This window comes from Anas acuta, chromosome 4 (genome assembly GCF_963932015.1).
Source record: "Anas acuta chromosome 4, bAnaAcu1.1, whole genome shotgun sequence".
Taxonomy (NCBI): domain Eukaryota; kingdom Metazoa; phylum Chordata; class Aves; order Anseriformes; family Anatidae; genus Anas; species Anas acuta.
In genome coordinates, this window is record NC_088982.1 from 62,844,131 (window position 1) to 62,867,428 (window position 23,298).

The 23,298-nt window shown below is 41.7% G+C and overlaps 1 long non-coding RNA gene across 2 annotated transcripts in view; it reads right to left on the minus strand.

The window, feature by feature from the left end:
- Positions 1 to 10,666, minus strand: part of LOC137856342 (uncharacterized) — a 298,868-nt gene extending 288,202 nt beyond the window's left edge. The window contains exon 1 of one of the 2 annotated variants that reach the window (XR_011096373.1): positions 10,548 to 10,666. This is a non-coding gene — a long non-coding RNA (uncharacterized lncRNA). Of the gene's footprint in view, positions 1 to 10,230; positions 10,396 to 10,547 lie in introns of those variants that run through there. The other variant, XR_011096372.1, reaches the window with a different exon arrangement.
- Between the last annotated feature and the right edge of the window lie 12,632 nt (positions 10,667 to 23,298).

Here is a 23,298-nt window from a genome sequence, read left to right on the forward strand (position 1 = left end):
AGACAGCCTGAAAGCACTTAAAATCGACTTTAAATTGCACGTTTGAAGCTTTTTCAGCACTCAGGGGACTGGCTGTGATGCTGTTTTGAGGCTTTTGTTAGCACCTCAGAGAAGCCTGGTTACTGGACTGTAGGCTATGATAGCCTCAAGGTGCAGTACATAGCGAGGGCAAATCAGCCTCTGAAAGTTATCACAGACAAGGGTTGGTAAGGACAGCAGAGCTCCCCACCTACCCATCAGGGGCTGAAGTTAGGAGTGTGATCTCGCCAGGCTCCTGCTGAACTCAGAGAAGGCAGATGGCTCCAAAGCATGAACCTGGCCATGTGGAGTATCTGCATATCCCTCTAGGGATGCCTACCTCCTTCTACAAATGGCAAAGATGACGATGAGTCAAGATCTAATGTAGGTGCCCTCATGAGATACCTGAAGATACTGGGTGGATCCAGACTAGATTCCTAGGAATAGTTGAATTTAGCAATAATATTGCCCAGCTGCAGGGCAGAATGTAGATGGAAAATATCAGGCAAGCAATAAAAAGTGTGGATTTTTTGCCCTTCCTATGAAGACTTCTGTAAGCAATTTTGGACTGCGTTAGTCACGGCAAGCAGACAGTCACACAACTGCAAGAAAACTTTCATGTGTCCCAACTCTATTTATTATGAGATCCACAAATCAGATGGCTCTTTCTCACATTGGAGCTCTTAACTGAGTGGTAATCCCCCAATTTCACCTATTTTCATTGTAGCTGCTGCTTGTTGCCATAATCCCTGCAAATAAACTTGCTTTATGACATACTGATTCATCCCTAGACTCAGCCTTAGGCCTCCTGAGGTATTAACAGAAAGATAAGATCCTCTGACAGATGTGAATGTAGGCTCAGTCACCCAATAAACAACCTTTTACCAGCTGGGCATAATCCCTTTATCAGATTATGCCTGGTGCATTGTGTTCTCAGGTCTGCAGGTGCTTTTCTTGGAGCAATTAGAAGCAGCATTAGAGGAAAGAAAGAAAGAAAAAAAAAAAAAAAACTTACTGAGGAATTTCACCACTAGAAGAAGGATTTCTCAGCTGCAAACCAGCTAGGCTGTTACAATACTTGGTCAGCCTAAAGTGGAGCAGCAGCTCGCACCATCTAAAATCACGTCCTTTTGAATTCAAATGGGCACTGCAGTTCATCCCAGAGCACTCCTAATTGATGAGATGACTTATCTGCAAAGAAAAGAGAGCCAGGAGAGGGTGCTCAACAATAACTAGAATAAGTCCTGTGTTTGCTGATCCCACGAATATACCATGCCCTGGTAACAGTGATGTTCACACACAGCCACTTACCGGGACTGCCAAAACCAGCGTGAGGGCTTCTGAATTTGCATTTCAAAAATTGTACAGGGATTTTAATCCAGCTCAAAACCTCTTTGAATATAGGGAAGGCCACAAAATGAGATTTAAAAAAAAAAAAAAAAAAGTGGGAGCCTGCCTGCCAGAGTTTAGGCACAAACAACTAAAATTCCACCCAAATCCCCATGCCCTCACATCCTACCAGCAAAGAGTGGGAAGGTCTCCAGCCAGCCCATGGAAAGCACGGGGATCTTGGAGAAGATGAATTAGTTGCATTTATGCTTAACTCTTTCATTCAGACAAAATATTATGCCCTAACACCCAGAAGTACTGAACTGCTGAAGGATTTTGGTCAAACAAAGCTTTTCATCATGTTTTTTCTGATTTTGAATAAATTGTTTTACTTGAATGTTAACTTTAACAAATCTATGGGCATTAAAATTTGATGAATAGGACCATATTTCTTAGGCACAGGAATGTTGTTTTCTTGTCCAGAATTCTTAATACAGAGAAAAAAATATTTCATTTCAGATTGAAAAATCTGACAATTAATAATTACCACTGTTACAGTTATTGTCTTTAGAAATTATTCTTTTGCAGGGAAGACAAAGCCTCGGTTGTCCACGCAGCTCTTGTAGGAGAGCAGAGCAGAAACCAGGACTCCAAAGACAGGCTATGTTCTCGTAGTGTTGCTATAATGTTGAGATCCAGCAGGGTGGGAGTCAGGGGGGCTACAAGTTTATCAACGACTCATCCTTTATCCTGCTAACTGCAAAGGTTATTATGCAGTCTGTACTGCTTGTCACGCAAATAACTACATGAGATTACATTTTCCATAGTGGAATGAGGAGAAAAAAAAGATGTGTGAACTTATCAATTAAATTTGAAGCGGGATTTCATGGATTTCTGCTGTCACAGCTGCCTAAATTGGAAAACAGCGAAAATTCAGGCTCTCTGGACGGAGTAAATGACTATAATTTGTATTTAAATGGCATAGGAATCAAAAGTTGACTCTATTTGCTTATTCTATAGCCCTGTTTTTCCTCATTGTTTCTTTCTGAGCCTCCTACTGTTTAAAAAATTGAAAAATCAAGCTGAGCTGAATGACCAATGCCTTCACCATGATTGAATCTTTCTTTCCCTCGGTCTGTGCACGTGACTGGGGGCACCAGAAAAGAGTGTTTTCCTCAGCTAACAAATGCCTACTTTCGCTTCATTTTATCTGCCCTTGCTTGGGATCATTCAGCACATGAAAAGGATGCTCCTGGGAACAACCTCATGTTGATAACCTCCTAATAACTACGATATTAAAAGCAATTCTGCTAGGCAGGTGCTGGAGGAGTTTCAGAAGCGATACTTGCAAAATACCCTTCCGTCTGCCACAAAACCAGCAAGGCACCTCTTGAACCTACACAGCAAAGACCCTGTGCAAGGTTAAAGATCCTCATTCACTTTTTTTTGTCTGTGCAGGAGAAAGCATTGATCCACACACACATGATTTCCAAGGCCAGTTTTGTGTCGCTGTAATTTCATTGCCTTCTGTGGTGTTCCCCATGTCTTATTCCCATGCGTGGAACAGAGGTCTGCCTGCTGTGTGTTTTGACCTGGCAAGGCGTGCTACTTAATGGCATGGTTTGCTAATTTCTCATGGAAATAACTGACCACTGGATAGATCTGTTTTCTCTCGGATTGCAATTGCTGTTACCTTTAGGATAACCTAAAATCTTAGCAAATAAAGTTGGAAGTGACCTCAGGACAACATCTGGTCAGTTAACCTACCCACAGCAGCAGGGAAGATGTTTAATCCAGATCATTCTTAACAAGAGCTCCCAGCGGACAGTGCGTAAGGCCTCCAAGCCCACTCCTCAGTTCTGTGAACTACCTTACACCACCTTCTTGGAACAAAATTGAGATGTAAACATTATGCTATATATGATACTGCCTTCTCAGCATATTCCAAATACATATTATGAAGTTGTAGTTATATTGGTGCATTGTATGAGGAGCGTGTGCCTACACAGAACCTCGTCTAAAGACTTCTGAAGACAGATATTGCAAAAGCCGGAGACTTTAATCAGGCTACTTTACATAGCCTAAATACAGGCCTCAGAAGTGAGACAAGCTCCTGCTACAAGTATTAACCAATATGAAATAACCAGTATATCCCAATTAAACAATACAAAGTACAAACCCCAAATTCTGCAGTTTCTCCATCTCTTTATCACTTAAGGACTCTCAGATGATGTTATTGCTCAGCGCTTCAGGAAATCCGGCTGTTTAAGCCTCTATATACCAACCTCCCCATGCTGAAATATGTCCCTATAAAGATGCTGGTGGTGGAGGGAAAGGCAGAGGAGACTCAGGGGTGACCACTCATTTCTTTCTCTTATGAGCATTCGGAAACCCTTTGATTTGATGTGCCATCAACGCTTGAGGAAAGTTGGACGAGGTAGAGGAAATATTAACAGTGGTGATTTTTTACAGCAAATGCACTTGGTTGACCAAGTTTTACTAGGAAAGCTGTTGTTATGGTGTGAGAAGGTCCATGAGCTGTACAAGGTCAGGAAAGTGAAAACAGGGTATGTTTTTTGAAGTCAGCAGCCCAGAGTCTGAAGATGAAAAATACTGACATGGAAGGGTATGGAAAAAAGAAACACAAAAAGCGTAGTGGGAAAGAGACAACAATATGCTAGATATTAAGAAACTAATAAACAGCACATTCTGTGTTTGTTTTGTTTGTTTGTTTTGTTTTTTACTATCAGATTTAACCAGATAACACTTAGCTTCGTATTTTCAACCTGGCCTAATATTGCATTAATCATAGATGAATATTGTCCGTCTGTTCTCAAAATCTTTGATGAACATCTTAAATTCCCAGGCCAACAGGAAACCAGCCTACCTGTTTGCTCATGTTAACAGCTATGTTTCTTGGACAAAGAGCATTTAATTAGGTGCTCCTGCAGTCCCTGATTCATCACCCTAGTATTCAGCACAGCCCTACTGAAACATCTTCAACATTTTCAGTCCTTCAGAAGTGGCCTCATTGGGAAGAGGACTCCTTACATCCCAGGAGCTATTAAACACATCAACAAGCTTGGCATTGAATCATTTTTATGTGACTACTAGAACTAGTCTGAATTGGGTATGCATTTACATAAATCTTCTTCTAATAGTCTTCTCCACCTTTTTCTGTTAAAAAAAGAGAGGGAGGGAGGGAGGGAGGGAGGGAGGGAGGAAGGAGAAGTTGAAAAAGAGTAGGTGTGGAAGTGACACTCAATGGAATAATTTTGTCTTCCTGCAAACTAGTGTATAACTCCTCATGACAAGCTATGAGTATATACAAACAGATGGAAAAAGAAGAAAAAAAGCCCTACTCCAAACACAGAAAAGAAGCCAAAGTGTTCAGGTTGTAAGGGTAGGATTCGATCACAAAATATTTCAGCTGTAATTTGTAATGCTGCACTCATTACTCATAAGTGTTCTTCTCTTCCTATCTTTTTATAATCATGCTGCTCGGGTTATTTTCTGCTTTGGTCATGCCATGGTCAGGCCCTCCAAAGATGTCACAAAGATCAGATTGAAAGTGGCATTTCTCCTTCCTTTACATATGCTAAAATACTTCCCAGTTTTCTGTTTGCTCTTGCTTTTTTTTTTTTTTTTCAAGGCTGCATTTGCAGAAAGCCTTGGTCTCCAGTGGTTCCACTTGGGAACAATCAAATCCCAGCCATCAACCTCCGTGTGCAGGTAGCTGAAAGCAGATGTGCTGGGCACTGAGCCATTTCCATGTCTGGCCCAACACCAACCGCGGGGCTACTCACGGCGATACGATTCGTAACAATGAACGTTTCTGAAGTGCTTCTCATTAAATTAGCGGCATGAGCTGATGGTAATTCCTCCGTGATGTGGAACAAGCTTTCATAATGCTGGGAGCCTGCGTGCTAAAACAGAGGAATGCACAGACTTGGACAGACAAATTTCCATGGCAAACTCCTGCAGAAAGGCAAATGGGAAAGCCAGAGGTAGCTCAGGAGAAGCACAGGATGAGAGGCTGAGCTCTCTGAATTTGTGCCTAAAATTCTGTCCTTCTTCTGCAGGCTTTTGAAGTTACGTAGGAAGACAAAAGAGCTCCTGCAATTCTTATGGTATTCCAAATCCCCCTCAAAGTTACTGGGTTTGGCAGTCCCACTGAATTAAGACGAGGGAGATGCAATTTGCCGCAGACCCGTGGAAATACCAAGGGGAATGCCTGTACCCTGACACATGCTCTTGCCTTATGCACTAAATAAAGCCACGTTTCTTGTCAGAGACATAAATGCTCAATCTCCAACACACAGCATCTTGAAAGGGACGTGTAATGATATATATAGACGTGAAAAACACTGACTTCCTTGACTGCAAGGAGCTTTATAGGTAGCAAGCAGAGTGCTATTATACACTGCTTGTCGTGCCAGGATATCAGAGCTGGAAGTATCGCTACCTGCCTCCTCCAGCCTAACACGTTTGCCCTTAATCTGGTTCCCCTATGAGGAGCCCTACTATCCTGTCCACATGTAATCAGACCTGTGCAGCTGCCTACATGTTCTTTTTAATTGGATTGAAGTTAATCACAGTAGGATTAATTTGAAGAGATCAAGGAGACAGAGTGACTTTTGGTGGAAAGCAGATGGTTTCTTCTGGGTGGAATAAAGTGCTGAAAGCAATATGAGGTGTTTAACTTTTCAGGTTTACTGAGATTAAAAGCTCAGGGATTCTGTAACTTAGCTATAGCATATTTAATCATATTTATGCCATGTCAACGAAAGAACCCTTTGGAAATTATCTGTGTGGTTTTCAAATAAGAAGTGGCTTACTGACTGATGCCAGCATCTGACTATCATCAAGCACTGTGAAGAGAGGTACGAAAACATACGTCCAATTATTCCCAAGCAAACAAAAATTAAGCACTGCTGTTTTCATAAAAAACAAGAGCCTCCTGCATCTCCAAATGGCATAATACGTGGCATCGTTAAAAATTAACCATAATAAATGGACCGATGGTTCAGTACTAATTTGGGATATTTCAGCTGTTTCTATTTTTGCCCTCCAAATGAAGCTATCAGAAAGGAGTTTGATCTCACAGCACAGAGTAAGTACATAGCCACTTTAAATTAGGCTGCTAACATTCAACTACCTAAAATCTCAGGCACGTTTCAAAATCTTGACTTAAAAGGTTACAATGAACTTGAAGAACTATTTCATTAATCAGCCGCTGTTCTTTTTCCATCTTAAACATGCAGGTAAAATATGCTTACCTATTCCCATCAGCTCAAATGCACAAAGCCATCCTGACTTCTCTATAAAGTCAAACCTTCCTGAAGAGCCATAATTTTTGTGTGATGCACACATGTTAGCTGGGAAGGGAAGAAGCATGTTGCTATGATAAGGATGCTAAGTGGGGAAAGTTGAGCTAGGAACAGAAACAGCAGGTTTGCGGAGCAAGGGGAATGGGAGGCTGGGGAAAAAACATGCTGAGTAGCATTGGTGTGTGTCCCTCAAACTCCAGGAAGAATGTTTTCCAAAATGACAAAAAGGAGTAAGAACCACAGGTCATCAAGCATGAGTAAAAGCACCAAAAGCTCGCTCACACCATATAGGCACTGACTATCCTGCCCCTATTGTGAAAAAAAAGCCATTTCCATCTGAGACAGGGTCAAAAAAAGAAGGAAAATCTCCATCAACCATTCTAAAAACAAAACACAAGAAGGTGTCTTATCTAGGCTGGCACAGTTCCCTTTCACAACACGTCATCAGGGTTACAAGTGGGAGACAGACATGTGCAGAGCTGGGACCAGCTAAGGCAGCACTAATGAAAAGGTCTAAACACAGCTGATGGGTTTTATTTTGTATTTTTTTCTTAGCACAACTTCTCCCAAATCTGATCGACAGATTTAGTTCTGCTTGGAGTTTTCTTCTGCTGAGTTCAGGGCCCAAAATGTCCAGCATAAATTTTATAGCACTGCATTTCTATTTAGTTTCTAAGAACACTGAACAGCAATGATTACTCAGCTATATTCTCCCTTGGAGAAGAGGATCTTGACTTACTTGAGAAGTCTGCTCACTTTAATTACATCTAATTATCTTGTGTAGGGATATTAGATAACTTACATCAGTAATATTAGCAGGGTCAGAATACCATTACAGTGAAATGCTTTCCTTCATCCAAAACTCCTCATCAGAGCTCCCCTATGATTTGAGACACTTTCCTACAAAAGCATTCGCTCATCTGCCACTTACTCTAAGTATGACAACCTTCATTACCATAATATATAAAAGCCTCACAGACAGCCACAACTTTATCTTCACAAAAAAAAAAAAAAATTGGTGTTTTGTTAATATTCCCTTTTTAGATGTAGGGAAATAAGGCATGGAGAGAGGAAAAGGCAAAGGTACTCACCTCTTTCCATGCCTGTAAAAATTGAGCAGGTGGAAGAAAAATAAACTCTGGAAAATTAAAAAAAAAAAAAAAAAAGGTGAAAAGAGGGTCACCAGGAGAGAAGTGACAACATTAAGAGTACAAGGTTATTTCTGTATGCCCACAGGCTTGCAGTGCAAAGCCTACTTACAATACAACTTTATGCAGAGAAGGCTGTAAGAAGAATGAAATCCATTAAGATGTATTTTAATCTGCTTTAAACACAACATAACTATTCATTTGCTATAAGCATGTCTCATTTAAACCTCAGGGTCTCGTTCTCCTCCCATTATATGCATTTATTTAACATTTCATAACCTGCTGGTGCTGGGAGGCAATTTGGGTCAGGACCTCATAGTGATTATCACTTAGTGCAAAAGAGCTTATTACCTTACACCCACACTCCAGAGCAGTCACTAGAGACATGCCAGAGTTTGAATCAGCCAAAAGTAAAGATTAGCTATGGGTATTAATAGATATGCGATCATACTTTTCAGTAAGACTTAGGTAACTACAGACTTGTTCGATTGTGAAGTTTTCCTTTTCATCATTTAATTAAAGGTGATCAAAATGAAGTTGAAGGTAATGGCGATATTATATATATTACGCATTTGACAAACTAAGATATATACTGCTAATAGCCAAGTATATTTACTCTATAATTGTTATAAATCTTGTAGAGAAATGTTTGATTATATTATTAACAGTAAACTACAAATATGAAAAAGTAGGTCATTATCTTGTAACTAAAATGCAATTACACTGCAAGTACGGTGTTCACATTAGTTTGACTTATGAGTGCAGACATATATGTTCGCTTTCAACATGACAGCTTTCAACCAAACAATACGTGGCATGTATATATACAACCCAAATACATGGCATGTATATAAACAACCCTTCTGGCATTTCTTTGGCGTAGAGAACACTGCAGCTGGAGAAAGAACAAGTTTTGTTTTGTTTTTTACTAAAATTAAGTGCACTGCAATAATTACATCTTTGTTGCAAACACAAAGTGTCTTTCCATCATTATAAAGAATCCACAACCTTTTCAACTGTCTTCTGAGTGTCTTGATCACCACCACCTTGGGGTCCCTTACACAATGCAACACAGGCAGGACCGCCAGCACTTCTACTCATAACACACAAATTGTTCAACCTTGGGGTTTTAGGATCAACATCTAAAAAAGGTCTGCTTCCAGTTGACCCTGTACACAAACTGGTAATTCAACAATGAGCAAAAACTCTATCTCCTTCATCTCCTCTTCTCTTGGAAGACGACAAGCTTTTTGGGACAAAGACTTTAAGTATATATTTATACAACTTCCCTTGCATAGCTCAAAAGCTACGGTCTGCATAAACACTGGTAATTTTCTGGCACAGTACTTCTCTGTATTTAGGTTTTCTGTACAAAAAAAAAAAAAAAAAAAGTAAAAGCAAAATTATATTTTACCAAATGCACCACTCCTTGTAAGTTTTAATTGAACCAAACTGCCCCATTTATCATGTTCTTAACACAGACTTGTGTTATTTTTAATGACAGAAGCAGACAGACATTCTTAGCAGATTTGCTTCTAGTTGAGCTACAAAAGTTCTCAGAGGATGAAAGAGTTAATTAGAAAAGAAGGATCAGAGTAAAACAATAAGTAGAGGATGAATGACTGATTAAGGGAGAAAAACAAGAGATCATTTTTTATAAAGGGAATTGTATTCAAATGCCAACTTCACCCAGGAGTCTGCATAATTCATTTAATAGTTCTAGCCCATACAAGCCAGCTGATAGCTGTACCTGGTTAAGGACATTAATCACACACTCGAAAAGTCAGTTATTGTGCTGAAAAAGTGGCTGCTTAGATAATGAAAGTAAGAGGTACTGAACAGGAAGAACCCTAACTATGGCACCAGGCATATGGTGGATGGAGAATCTGACTTTCATCCTGTAATAGAAAAAAGTAGTATCATTTTAGAGATCATTACTTTACTATGAAAAATTGAAATGAGTATAATATAGCCTGCGGGCAAACATTTTATCTAATTTCGCTTTTAGAAAATAAAGATTAAACTAATTAGAAAGGAACAACTTTTCCAAGTTGATTTTACGGAGAAAAATTCAAAGGGGTTTCAAAACCGAAGTGCCTGCACAACATGAAAATTAGGCATTAGTTGCTGTTAGAAAAAAAAAAATAAAAAATGAAACTTCCCGTTTTGATTGCTCAAAAACCAGAAAAAAACTTCACATTGAGCAAGAAAAAAATCCCACTTAGTTCAGTGTGCACTAAGTCACACCTTTTGAAGCACTCCTTCTACATTAAGGCTAACAGATAAGAAAAGATCCTTACTTTGTATCTGCCGTATGGCCAACTTCTCAAAATTCATAGCATGTTCATTTTATTTGTCAAATATGTAAGGTAGAAAGGCCCAAAACTGGCTCAGATATGTCTTACTTGCATTACACATGGCTCCAGCAGGAATGGTCTGAGTCAGCAGCATCAGAATCAGCATTGCCCTGGTGATAAGGACTCAGAGCTCTCATGACTGTTTTTCCCACAAAAGCAAAAAATCTTTTGGACTTGGCCTCCTTAGCGAGGCCAAGCACAGCCAACCTTTATATTCCCTTCCAGCCCATTTCCCACCTGTCTCCAGTGCTCTCCTGATGGGGATCTTCCAGCGGGCCGTGCCCTGTTCTCCCTGTTGCATTCAGCCTGGTGATACTCAGAAGCAGGCGTGCTTCAGAGAGCTTCCTACCTCTTTGCTCACCCACCTGTACCACTCGTCCTGGCTCCCGTCCCTCATATGACAAAGAGCAGGGTCTGTGTACACAGTAAATACATCAGGACACGGTGTGAGGGCATTCAGCAATCAGTTATGCACGCTGCCACCAGCCGCTTCCCCTTGATTGCTCCTTTTGTGTTAAGAGATTGTCCTTCACACACCTTCTTCAGCGGAGAAATTCTGCAGCTAATCAGTGTGCTAATGAAACAGTTGTTCTGCTAATACCATTTTCTAGAAACTGGCAAAGAACAACAGCCAGTTGTGCAAAGAAGCCCTCCTCTTCAGCTAGGGCTCCCATTCAGCTCGAGTGCCACAAAGCAGCACTTTAGCAGTGCTTAAGCTTTACTACTTCAGCTGTTGATTTCCTTCTCTTCAGGATTATGGACCGATTAGAGGTGCTAGAGGAACTTACCAAGAACAACTTCAGGCAGACCTGTGGCTGTGACTGTAATAAAGTCATGTTTGAAGAGCCGGAGCCCCAGCTGAGGACTGAGCCCGCTGTGCCATGGGCTGAGCAAGGGTCCTCACTTCTGGCAGACACTTCGTGGGGATGCAACTGGGCAAAGCAGTGGTGAGCACAGAGCGGCTCTGTTTTGGTTGAGAAGGATGAGGTTCTGACATGCACGGTGTGTCAGCCTCACACAGCACGCTCCTGGGACTGAGGGAATCGTGCTTCCCTGCCTGGCTCCTCTCAAAGGGTCTTGAGAAGCATTTGGTAACTGAGGGACTCCATGTCCTACCCAAGTCCTTTGGCAAAGTAAATCAGAATTGCTACTCAGTATTATTTCAGAGGTGAAATTTTAAGCTGCTTTTGAGCAGTATTAAGTAAATAGTTAGGGACAAAGCGTTTTTTAATAAAAAGAGGTAGCGAGATACGGATTAGTCTTGCACTGCAGCAAGCCTCAAAGAATTGTCTATAATATCTCCCAATACTCAGGATGTAGCTTTTTATTTGCAATGATCTTGTCACCTCCTGTCAGCATCCCCTCTGCCTTTCTTCATCCTCTTAATTAGTGACTGCGTGCTCTGCCTTTGTTCTCTCCTTTCTGCTTCAAGCTAGAGAAATTAAATTGGAGGGATCCTGGAGAAGGCTTTGTACCTGCACATGAAGGTGTCATAAATAGCTTGCTAATGAGTTGAAAAGTGACTAGTCAGTAGCTACAACAGGTAACCTTTCAGCACGCTGCATCGTTTGTTAAAAGCTTTATCAGTTTAATGGGGGCTAGTTTAGTACCAGTATGGAAACAGCCCCCTTGAAACTAAAACCAGCACTGCTGCTCCTCTGCACCTCTGCAACCGAGGGACTTCTCCCCAGATGTCAGCAGCGGGGGCAGAGCCAAGAATTTGGGGGGAATTGACTGAACTGCCAAAGCCTGAGGCAGATGTGAGGCTTAAATCCATTAAGTATGCTTAGCAGAAAACACTGTAATTAAACCATTCCAGTCCATACATCTCAGGTATAGAGAACTGTCATCTTTGGAGAATACCTCCGTATCTGCTAAATCCAATAAAAATTAATTCCTCGGGTTTGTGCAGCTATGCTGTCATTATAATCTCATTTGTAATCCCTGGTTTCCTGCAGCAGGTTCAACGTAACAGCAGTGCTCTGGAAAGTTATCAAATATTTCACTGTTGCCCTGTTCCTGCCAAGAAACCAAAACACTTTGAAACCTGAGCAATGGCAAGAGACTTTGATGTGCTGCTCACACCCACTGCTGCATCAGCCAGCGCTGATTTTCAAAACTGGAGATTAAGGCGAGCAAAACTTAACACAATTAAGCAAAATGACTTTTCGAAGATACCTTCCTACGCCACAGTTCCTGGGACCTGTTCGTACCTCATATCTAAGAGGAACATATGTATCAACAGCAGCCTTAGTTTTTATAGATATTGCACAGTAATGGGGATTGAAAGACGTGCTACTATTAGGATCCGCATCCCAGCCTGGGATGCAGCAAGACTGCAGCTGAACCATTATCATAATTCTGAGCCCTTCTGGTGGAGAATTAAACAAGGCTAATTATTAAATATTAATTAAAAAATCTAGCATTGACCTACGAGTTTGGTAAGATAGTAGGATACTCATGTCTAAATCTAACTTTATGTAGAAGCAAGAGAAATACTCAGAAATATGCCTGCTGAGAGCTCTGTGTATCATTAGCAGACATGACGCTGTGAACAAAATAAGATGTTGCTATCATTAGTGACAAGAAATCAGGGTGCTTCTCTTCTCAGCTGGGACAAGTGAAGGTTTTTGTTTTTGTTTTAAAAAAAAGAAGACTGCAGATTTCCCAGTACCAGCAAGCGTGTCACAAATCTTTACTCTAAACCAGACCAGTTGCTCTGAATCTGTCTAAGTATCTGTGACAAAACATTTTAATTTTTCCTTTTGAAACAGGTACTTGCTTGGAAATATCCTTGAAATTTTCTTCTTTTTAAATATTTCAGAAGTCTTATTCAAAACACAATAGTTCAGTATGTGCTTTGGCAAAACATGTTAGAAAACATCTAAATATTTATTTCCTTGATTTTTTCCCTTTCCCTTTCCTTGTCCTTGCCCTTTCCCTTTTCTGTCTCCTTTTCTAGAACTGGCAGGTCACCCTCCAAATCCCCAATTTGTTTTTTGTCTTAGGCATAGATCTCAACTGGATAATTTACCAACATAATTGTGCAGCCATAGATCAGAGATCCCACTCTCACAGCTAATAGCAGAGTGGAGTTTCTGAATGCGTAATGTTTGAGCTCCAGCAGGGAAAACAATTTGAAAGTCTTCATCTGTAAGCCTGATCCAAAATCTCTAATGATGAATGGCAGGAGATTTCAGTGCTGAAAAGGACACTAGATCAGGTCCTACCCAGGCAGTAGTCCCAAGAGGAAAAGAAAAAAAAAAAAAAAAGGAAAAAAAAAAAAAAAGGAAAAAAAAAGCAAAAGAATACTGTTTGGGGAGAAGGAAGTTTTAATTGTTTTGGTTTGGTTTTGGAGCAGGGGCAGCTGTCTCTTTGTTTTTGGTGTTTGGTGGGGATCATTTTTAGAAAATATTTCAGTTTCAGACTTTAAAGACTGTATGAAAATAAAAACCAGAGAGGACGAAAATAGTTAGAGCATGAAAATATCGTGATGGTTTCCTTTCAATTGATTTAACTTTATGAGCTTGGATTCCCATGTAGTGGTCCCTGAGACTTACACACACAAGACAAGGTGTTTATGAGGCATGATCTGGCATTCTCTTTTTCCACTCCGAGAGGTGCTCAGCCCCGTGTTCCTGCCTGAGCTGCCTCTCACCAGCCTCAACCTTCAGTTCTGTAACTTACATGCATCACATTTATGCTCCGGTGTATTTCAGAAACCTTGATGCCCACCTATAAATTTGAAAACATGACTCAACTGTAATTTCTTTCTTTTGTAAGAAGATAAATATGTATGGCATTAATGCTTCTCAGCTCTGTGGCAGCAGAGCTGTCACCTTTTGATCTGAGGCAGGCTTTAATGATGAAAATCGGCAGTGCTTTCTGACTTAGTACTCACACAGAGGCATTATTGAGACATGGCTCCGAGTAGTTTTTGATTAGTGCATCTCTCCACGCAAGGCTCTGATTGAGTAGCAATTTCCAGGCTGCAGCCCTTTGGGCCACGGGGGCATCCTTCACCTGTCAGAGTGAACTCAGTGACAGCTAATTCCTTGACTTCAGAGGTCTGAGACCTTTCCAAACTCTCTTTCACAGAAGGGATACCTGCAGTCACGTATTTAGAAGTAAAACAAACCAAAACCAACGGAGACCCTAACTTTGACAAGGAAAGCACACGTACAAGTGTACATACTGGTACCCGTATTTTGAGTGAAAATAGCAGCAGGGAACATATTTGTAGCTTAATACTTACAAATACTGGAAACCTGTGTTTCTCCCACTGAACAAAGTACCAAGTTTAGGTACAGAAATACCATTTTTAAAGCATGCAACACAGGGACAAATCTATTGCTTGGGGTCAATCTTACCGATTTTAAGAACTACAGTGCAGTTCAGTCCAGCCTCTATTTCTCTCATTTCACTGTCTCATGATACACAAGCTTACACCGACTCTAGTAGAACAAATTATTGGCTTATTTGTCTTACAAAGGCAAAGTCCCCACGGATTTCACTGGAAAGATGACATCTATTTTAAAGGATGGTACTGCTGGTCCTTTGTACAGAGCCAAGTCATTAGAAGTTGGAATCTGTGATAAACACACATGGGCTGATGCTTTTCTGATAAAGGGCTGTGGTAACATAGCAGACAAGATCGAGTTCTTTTATTCTTCCTGGATTTTCTTATTGCATTTTTAATGCATTTACTAAGGTCAAATGTATACTACACAAAACCCTTTACAAGCTCCTTAGCAGCTATTCAGTAGTCTGTAAGCTCGTATTCTTCTCTTGCTTTGGTATATCAGTGCTTTACTGTGTTTACTGAACACATTTCAGAGCACAAAAATCTATGATTCCACAACAATCATTTGTTTTGCTTTTCTGTAAATATCAGCAGCTTTCCCACTACTGAATCTCAAAAAACAAAGCAACAAAAACCCTAGCCCAAACTGAGTATTTATTTCTTTTGCTTGAAAAAAGAGACCATGGTTGGTGTTTGTTTATTTTTTACATTAAAATAGATAGCTTGAAAATAAATGCTTTTTGGCTTTGGCTTTTTAAAATTCTGACTTGAAAATGTGGCCACAAACCCTTCCTGCACAAAGCAATTCAGCCTCACTTAAAATTTCATCTTTAAAAGCAGTTGTCAGTACATTTAGAGAGATTGCATAAGTTAAAACCTGCTGAAAACAATATTAGGAGAATAAAGGCAAATTTCTCACTTTTGTGTCCTCCCAGCTTGAATGTATTAGAGCTCGGAGGTACACTAGCTGTCACATGAGCCTGTGTGTGCTGTGATGTGCTGTGCAGATTCCTCCACTAATGAGGAGCAAGGCACACACTCCCATGTCCTGCTGCATTTTACTCAGCCTGTCTGCTTGCAAGGATCTCTTCTCATCACTTCTCAGTGGGAATTTCTTTCTCTTGCAGAAGAAGATGGAGACAGCTTGGTGAGTGTTTGTCTGTACATGGCTTCAGAAGAATATGTTTCAAAGCTGGATGTTGTACAGAATAAAAGTAATCTGCTTAGCCTCTCTGTCTCAGTTACCCTCTAAATAATAGGTGCTATAACACAGGGAGGCACAAGGATAATCGTGTGGAAAAAATTTAAGGATGCTCCAGTGTTTGCAGCCTGGAAAAAGACGCTAAGTACCGCAGATAAAATAATCAACCCCTACGCAGATCCTACTTGAAGAAAAATCATGCATGCCCATCAGCATGGACAAATTACACAAAAAATTCTCCCAGGACTGAGTAGTAGTAACTGGACCTGGATATCTTCAGGAAAAGACTTAGAACCTAAATCCTAGTCTTGTGCTCTCAGCATTGCATTTCAAGTTTTCTTTAATATTTCCTTTCAGTAGATGGCTGTAAATGAGGCAGTTTTGTTGCTTTTTGTTTGTTTGTTCATTTGTTTGTTTAATGAGAAAGAAGCCAGGAGCTACAGAAGGAATCCTCTCACAGGCATTTACATTGAGCCTAGGCTGCAGGCATGTAACAAATCATCTCTCCTCGAAAGATTATAAACACAGGCCTTTGAGATCTGGCAGAGAAGAGCCTGCTATTGCGGGTGAGTCCTGTCATCAGTCCTCATCAAGGGAGCAGCAAAGTTCAGCTTTGCATTCCCAACCAAGAAGCCACGTGCTGGCACTGCCCTACCTGCCCATCATTGTCCCCAGATGTTTGTCACTTCAGAAGAGGGAGGAACAGGCCCGAGAAGATCAGCCTTCTCCACTGCTCTACTTGGAGGAGGGAGAAGCAGCCTGTGTGTCCAGGCTTGTGAAGCAGCCTGCATCAAGCTCTATGCTGCTTCCGTGCTGGTTCTCCAAGTAAAAAGCACTCCCAATTCATTTTGGTGCAAAGCAACACAGATTCCTTTCAATCCTTCCCAGCACTGACGTGGATCAGATATCTTGCACAGGCTGAGGAGACACTACAGCCGTCAGGACAGACATCCTTCCCAGGAGGGTGAAAAAAGAAAAACAAACAGGCAGTGATACAATACCTCCAGCAACTCCTGGCAGGCCCACAGGAGCAGTTTGGCGGTGGCCTAAATCAAGGGGGGCACACAGCTGTGAAGCAGGCTAGCTCAGAGATTATCTAAGTTCTTCCTCACTCTCATTGATCTCACACCATGTAAAAAATAAAACAAAACACCTGTGCTTTCTGTTCAACATCTGGAGAAACCAAGACATAGTCACGAGGAGCTGACTGACCTCCAGGCTCTCAGCAGCAGAGCCCAGCATATAAATCAGGTCACAACTCCTAGTCCATGTTTTTATTAACCAGACCAGCCTATAAAGAAGCCAGAAATCCAATTACATCGCATGGGAAAGAGGGAATAAATCCGTAATCCACTTGGTGGTGACCAGACACTGCTGCCAATGAGTAACACGCAACTCCCTTAGTCTGAAAGGACCTCCACTTGGTGCAGCGTTGCATGAGGTGATGAGAATTTGATAGCTTTGCAAGGCATCTTAGGGCATTTGTTGCTTCCAACTTGACCGTTCACCTTTTCAGGTTTTAATAAGATCAATAAACAAGTGATTAATTCTGGCCTCCCTGCTAGACGGAAGGCATTTTTCCTGCCTCCTCTCCTCACCCACCTTTTGAGCGATCTGTATTTTACTTCCTTTTCCTGCCTTTCTGTTTCTGCTGCATCCCACTGTGAGTAATAAGTGTTTTGTGATCTCTTGTATTTTTCTTCTCAACTATCCCTTCAAAGACCCAAGAACCATAGGAAGAAAACACTCCTTCAGAAAAAGAGCAATTTCATGTTATGAACTGTAGCACAAGGTTTCGAGAAAGTCCTTTGTGAAGTGAAGAAATCAGTGCCCACCCTGCAAACATTAGGTCACGGGCATCTCTGTGAGGCAGTCCTCCAACGGGCCTGCCCGGAGGCAGGAGTCCAGGCTAGCCACTTCTCCGTAGTGCTGGCAGGGAGAAGAAAAAGCTCCCCTGCAGAACTTCACAAGGATAAAAGAAAGGGTTGAAATGGAATGAAATTAAAAGCTACAGATTCTAATAATGCTCCCTTCCTGCACAGGTACTCGAAGCTCAGGAGACCTCAGATACACAAGTGTCATCATTCTTCCAGTAGTTTGCTTTTGCTTCTGTGTGGATTTTTCTTTTTTGTTTATTTATTTGTTTTTTTTTGAATGCTTGTAAACTTCCAGTGGTTGCAACGTATTGCCTAAAGAGTTTCCATGGCTGAGTTACATGAAAGGCAAAGAAACTTCCTAGAATTGTTTTAAGCCCCTGTGTGACAGCTTTTTTCACTGAATTCTAGTACTTGACGTCCTGGAAGAAACCCTGAGCTACCATTTCTCTGACATGAACTCATTTCACAGTCCTCCAGCCATTGCTCTTCCAGCTTGAAAAGTCCTAAGCTGCTTGATCGCTCCCTGGGCTGAAGCTGTTCCGTATTTTGATTGCCCTTGATGCGTCCTTTGGATCTTTTCCAGCTTTACGGCACCGTTTTTTAAAATGTAAGGCTGCCAGAAATACACGGTGCTCAAGATGTGAGCGTCATGAATTTATACAGCGCTATAATAATGACTTCTACCCTGTTGCCTGTTCTTTCATAGTAATTCCTAACATTACACCTGCTACTGATCATTAAACCAATGTTGTGGCAGAACTGTCTATTTTAACCCCAACATCTTCCCCTTGAAAGGCTAACAGGTAGCTGGTGACCCATTGCTGAGTGTGCAGCTAAGATTGATTTTTCCCCAATGTGCAGCACTTGAATTTTTTTTTTCTACACTGAATTTCATTTGATATTTTATCATCTAACCACCCAGAATACGAAGGTTAATGACATCGGCTCCCTGTTCACAGATGAGAAACAGAAGAATGAAGGCTGGCTCAGGGTTTTTAAGAGCAGAGACAGGTCTGTTGCATCCTTGCTTTTCCCCCATGTGAAAAAAAAAAATGTTCCTTCCAAAGCTGTTTGGATATTTGTCTGTGTCTGGAGTATGTGAAGGGATCCACACAAAAGAATGTATTTCCTTTTGCTTTCAAAAGTGGAAGCGTGTAGACAGAAGGGAAGAAAAACACAACAAAAACGAACAAGGAGATAGAATATTAGATCCTAGCCCTAAGAGATTTTAAGAAAGCAAGAACAGCCAAACAGGTCCTTAAAGTGCCAGAAGCTCTCTGCCAGGAGGTGGTGGTGGTGTTGGGGAGCGGGTTATGTGCTTTATGCCAAGACGTTCAAAAGCATCTGTCAAAGTTAAATTTAGCCAAGCTAAATCTAAACCTCCAACTATAATCTCGATCTTGACATCTGGAGACCAGCTGATGTGTAAAGGCCACACAAGGCATGGGAAAGAGGTTTACCTGGGATGGGGAGACCGGGGCAGGTCCCTGAAGATTTGGGCCTGATGTTCTGCCCCTGTGAGAGCGGGTGCGTGGCAAGGACATCAGCTTTTAATACTGAAATTAATCTTGCTGCCCGGCTAGCTTCACGTCCAAAATTCCTCTTAGCTACAGAACCACCCAAGATGTGACAGCATTCGGGGATGTAATCGGCAGCGCTGCAGCCAGGGCTCAGGTTTGGGAAGCATATGGGCAATATCCTGCAAATCATTTCCATGTATCGCTGTTATTTCTGAGCAGATCTTCTACATGTAACTGCAGCTTCTGTCGTCTCCTTTTCTCTCCTACCTTCTCAAAACTCCCCATCTGTTTGTCTCTCAAATTAAGTGGGCATTTTAGCACAATGGGCAAGCTCTTCCAATCCATTATCTTTAAGGGATTTTTAATAACTCGGACTTGCTGGCCTGCATATTAACTCTCAGTTTCCTGTGGCTTGCTGCAGGCCTCTACAGCTGCTACGTGCCACACACAGAGACCACCAGGAGCTTTCAGGACGTACACGTCCCTACCTGATCCTCGGGTCAAGAAACAGCACCATGTTGGGGCAGCACAGTCTTGTTTGCCCTAAATTAGGCTTTCTTGCCAGTTAGCCCCACCTCACTGTATTCAAAGGCTTCTTGGATCTCATAAACTCAGCTCTTTGAGACATCAGATGGACTTTCCTTGGCTCTGCTCCATTAAATGGGGCAGCAGCAACACCATTCCGTAACAAGCGACAGTCTCATGAATAGCATGTGAAGTTTTTAAGAACATTTAAGAAGATAACAGTGTTTTGCAAAGCAACGACCTCTTGGCATGAGTGGGCAAGGGGCTTGCTGGCACCGTACTGTCCATGCCCAGTAAAGCCTCCTGCAACAAGGTGAAATCTAACATTTCGCTCCTCATCCTTGTGTTGTAACATACTTCAACCTAGCAGCAATTTCCTAAAAAGACGCCCACCTACGACCTACGGGCCCTGACACTGTAGAGGAACCGCAGAGCAAAGAAAAACTGACAGTATTCTACTGCTGGCTTCACGATCACAGCTGGTTTTCAGAGCTGAGCTAAAGGCTCTCTCCTTCAGAGAATTTTCTTCTGGCTTAAAACACATTTATTGTAACGTCTGTTTGACAAAGCTGTGGATGTTGGATGTAGTTCTGACCAATATAAACAAAAAAAAACACAAGCAGCAAAGGGTCTGCATTACCCATATTGGAAATTTCTAGCAAGGACACAATCTAGCCGAGCACAGAAAGATTACTAACACACATTCATGCCTGGATGCATACAAACACTCGGTTGGAGAAGAGCCCAAGGGCTTGACCAAACTGACTGACAGACATTGCAAGGGTCTTGGCAGCTCCTATGAACTTCCTCCTATGATTTTTCTACGTGGTGCAAAACCTCGGCTGCTCTCAGACTCACCCTTCTCAAGAAAGAAAGGACTTCCCCAGCCAGAAGTGCCTTCTGCTACACCTGCAGGCGCTGGGAGTATGCAGCTGTACAATATATTGCAGTCATTTTATCCTTGTGCTTGGGTTCCCCAACTAGAGAACGTCTCTTCCTTATACACACAGGGTCTGACAGAGAAAAACCTTGAGATGCTTCCAGCTCAAGCCCAAGGATTGCCTGAAAAAGAGGCTACAGCACAGCTCCCACAGTCCTGCACACTGGCTGAATTGCTTTTTCCTATGGAACATAGCCCAGAGGAGCCACCTATGGCCTGGAGCTCCAGACAATAATTAAGTTGTTGGTGGGTTGCCCCAGCATTACAGTAATTGATGATTAAACCAGGCACAGGACACCACTGAGGCCTGGCACACAATAAGGCTGCTCAGTAGCTCTCCTCTAAATTCACACCATCAAGCAATTTTGTTACACGCATCATGTTCCAGGATGCTAACAGCTTTGCTGTTTCCTAATCAGCTGGGGCAATTTACACAGTCTCTGGCTGTGTTTTACATCAAACCTCATTTGATTCTCTGGTATGTTGCAATACTACTAAAGACAACCATCCTTCAAATATGCTTTCTGCACACATCATTCCCCTTCTTCACCATTTCTAGCTGAAAAGGGCAACACACAGCTGTGGGCGCTAATTAAGAGAGTCCCTTATACATTGCACTCAGCATACTTCTCTGCTTTGTTTCCAAAACAGTCCTCCTATTTAATGCCATTGTTAATGTAGTGAAAGATTGGCAATGATAATGACATCACTGAGCTCCGGTTTGTGATGGAAGCAAGGACATTTTGTCTTGTCTTAGCAAACAGCCCTGCATCCAGCCAGCAGAGACACAGGGATCTGAACACTGACTTAATGCAGCATTTGGTTACCTTTTCCAAACGGAGAACAGAGATAAGAAACTCGTGACATTGCTGGGCACCCGTTTGTGTTGCTGCTTTGCAGATCCCTAGCTCAGAAGAGATCTTAGACAACAAAGGCCGCAGGTGAGAGGGAGAGATCTCCTTTAGTCTGAAATACTGCCTAATTGGAAGCCAAGTGCCCTGCTGCATGTTCCAAGCAAATACATTTGTAGCATCAAATGCTTACCCATAGGCAGATGGCTGGAATTGCACAGTGGGGTTCCTTCTTGCAATCTGCTGCCACTAAGAGCTGTTTGAGCCACATCCAAGCCCTCTTCGAGTCAATGGGAGTTTTTTTTCAATTAACTTAAAGAGAAGTTGGGTAGGATCCAGAGAATTAACTGACCCTGCGGATTTCTTTTGGGCACCTGCTGAGACTCTCCAGAGGGGGATTTCCTTCTGTATTCTTGTTTTTGTTATTTTTTTTTGGTAGTTCTGACACAGTTTACTTTAGATTTGCAGAACTTCTTAGCCTAGCACTGACAACAATTCACTCTTAGGACTGCCGTTTGCCCTACCCCAGTAGGCAAATCAGCTCAGAACGCTGCTCGGATTGGCAAAATGGTTCTTGCAGTACCAAACAAGCAAGGTCAAAAGTAAGCACCTAAATTATTGCTCTTGGGATGCTCGCTACCACTATGTAGGACCTGGAAACTTTCCACCTCTCAGTTTCTTGAAGGCTTATGGAAACCCTACCCCATTACATCCATTAACCTTGGCTTTTTCATTCCTCCCATGCTTGAATTGCTTCAAAATGTTCTGCAGCTTAGCAGAAGTTCCCATAACTTTTACATTAACCTGGTCCACTTCTCAGGTTTGAAGTCGAGCTATTCCCCTTTTTAGTTTTACTTCTGTACAGAACAGAAACATCCACTGAGTACTGCTAACAGCCACGACGTGGCCTACAGACAACAATGCAGCTTCCAAATATTTATATGCAAGGCCATGACAAGTAGGCTCTTTGAAAGAAAAACCAAATTAAGCATTGCTTTCACTGAAAGGAATCAGTTTGGCTATTCAGGACCCAGTTTTTTCAGATAGCTAGTAACGAGGTCTAATGGGTATACAGCAAGTAAAAATTTCCTACAGTTACCTCAGGCGGTTATATAGCCTCTGTAAAAAAAAATCATAAAAGGACAAAACAGCCTGGTCAATGGTGGAATGGAGTTATAATGGTTCCTCAACGTGACAATCCACAAAGAAAAAGCTAAAGCCTGTTGTGAAGCCCTAACGGGTGGGACACACTGTCTGCTGTTTGGTTCTGCCTGGGGCTGAGAGGATTGTACCCATCTTCAGGGGTGCAAGATACTGTAGTGGAGGCACAAGGCACACTAAGGGTGCAGTTGAGGGAGGGGGGCTGCTCAGGGGACCTCTGTTCTACCTCCCATCCTCAACTGCTGTGCCTCCTGAAATCTTAGGGCTAAGCAGCACAACTAGAGAACTCTCCCATACGTACATAAAAGGAGCACGTTTGTATTGATGAAGAGGTGATTCAGTGTTCTGTTTATTCACCTAACGTATCTGGTATTTGTTCAACCTGAAAAATTCAAGACTTAATCTTGGCATCTGAAAAATCAAGTTCTTTCATTTCTTTCCAGCCTATTGTTTTTTTCTGTTTTTTTTTTTTTTTTTTTTTTTCTTGGTAATAGGTAGAATACTCTAAACAAGACGTTTAAATTTTGACAGAAATGAAAGAAATGAAACGCTTTCAGCACTTTCAAGAGTCTCTATGAGAAAGTAAAGATGTGTTTTTTGTTGTTGTTGTTTGTGAACCTGAATGAATGTACATACTGAAAAGCGTGCACAATCACCCACTTCTGGCTGGAATAGTTAACTTCCCATACTGCTGCACTGGCTGTTTGATGGAAATTTTACAGGCCCTAGAGGTCCACA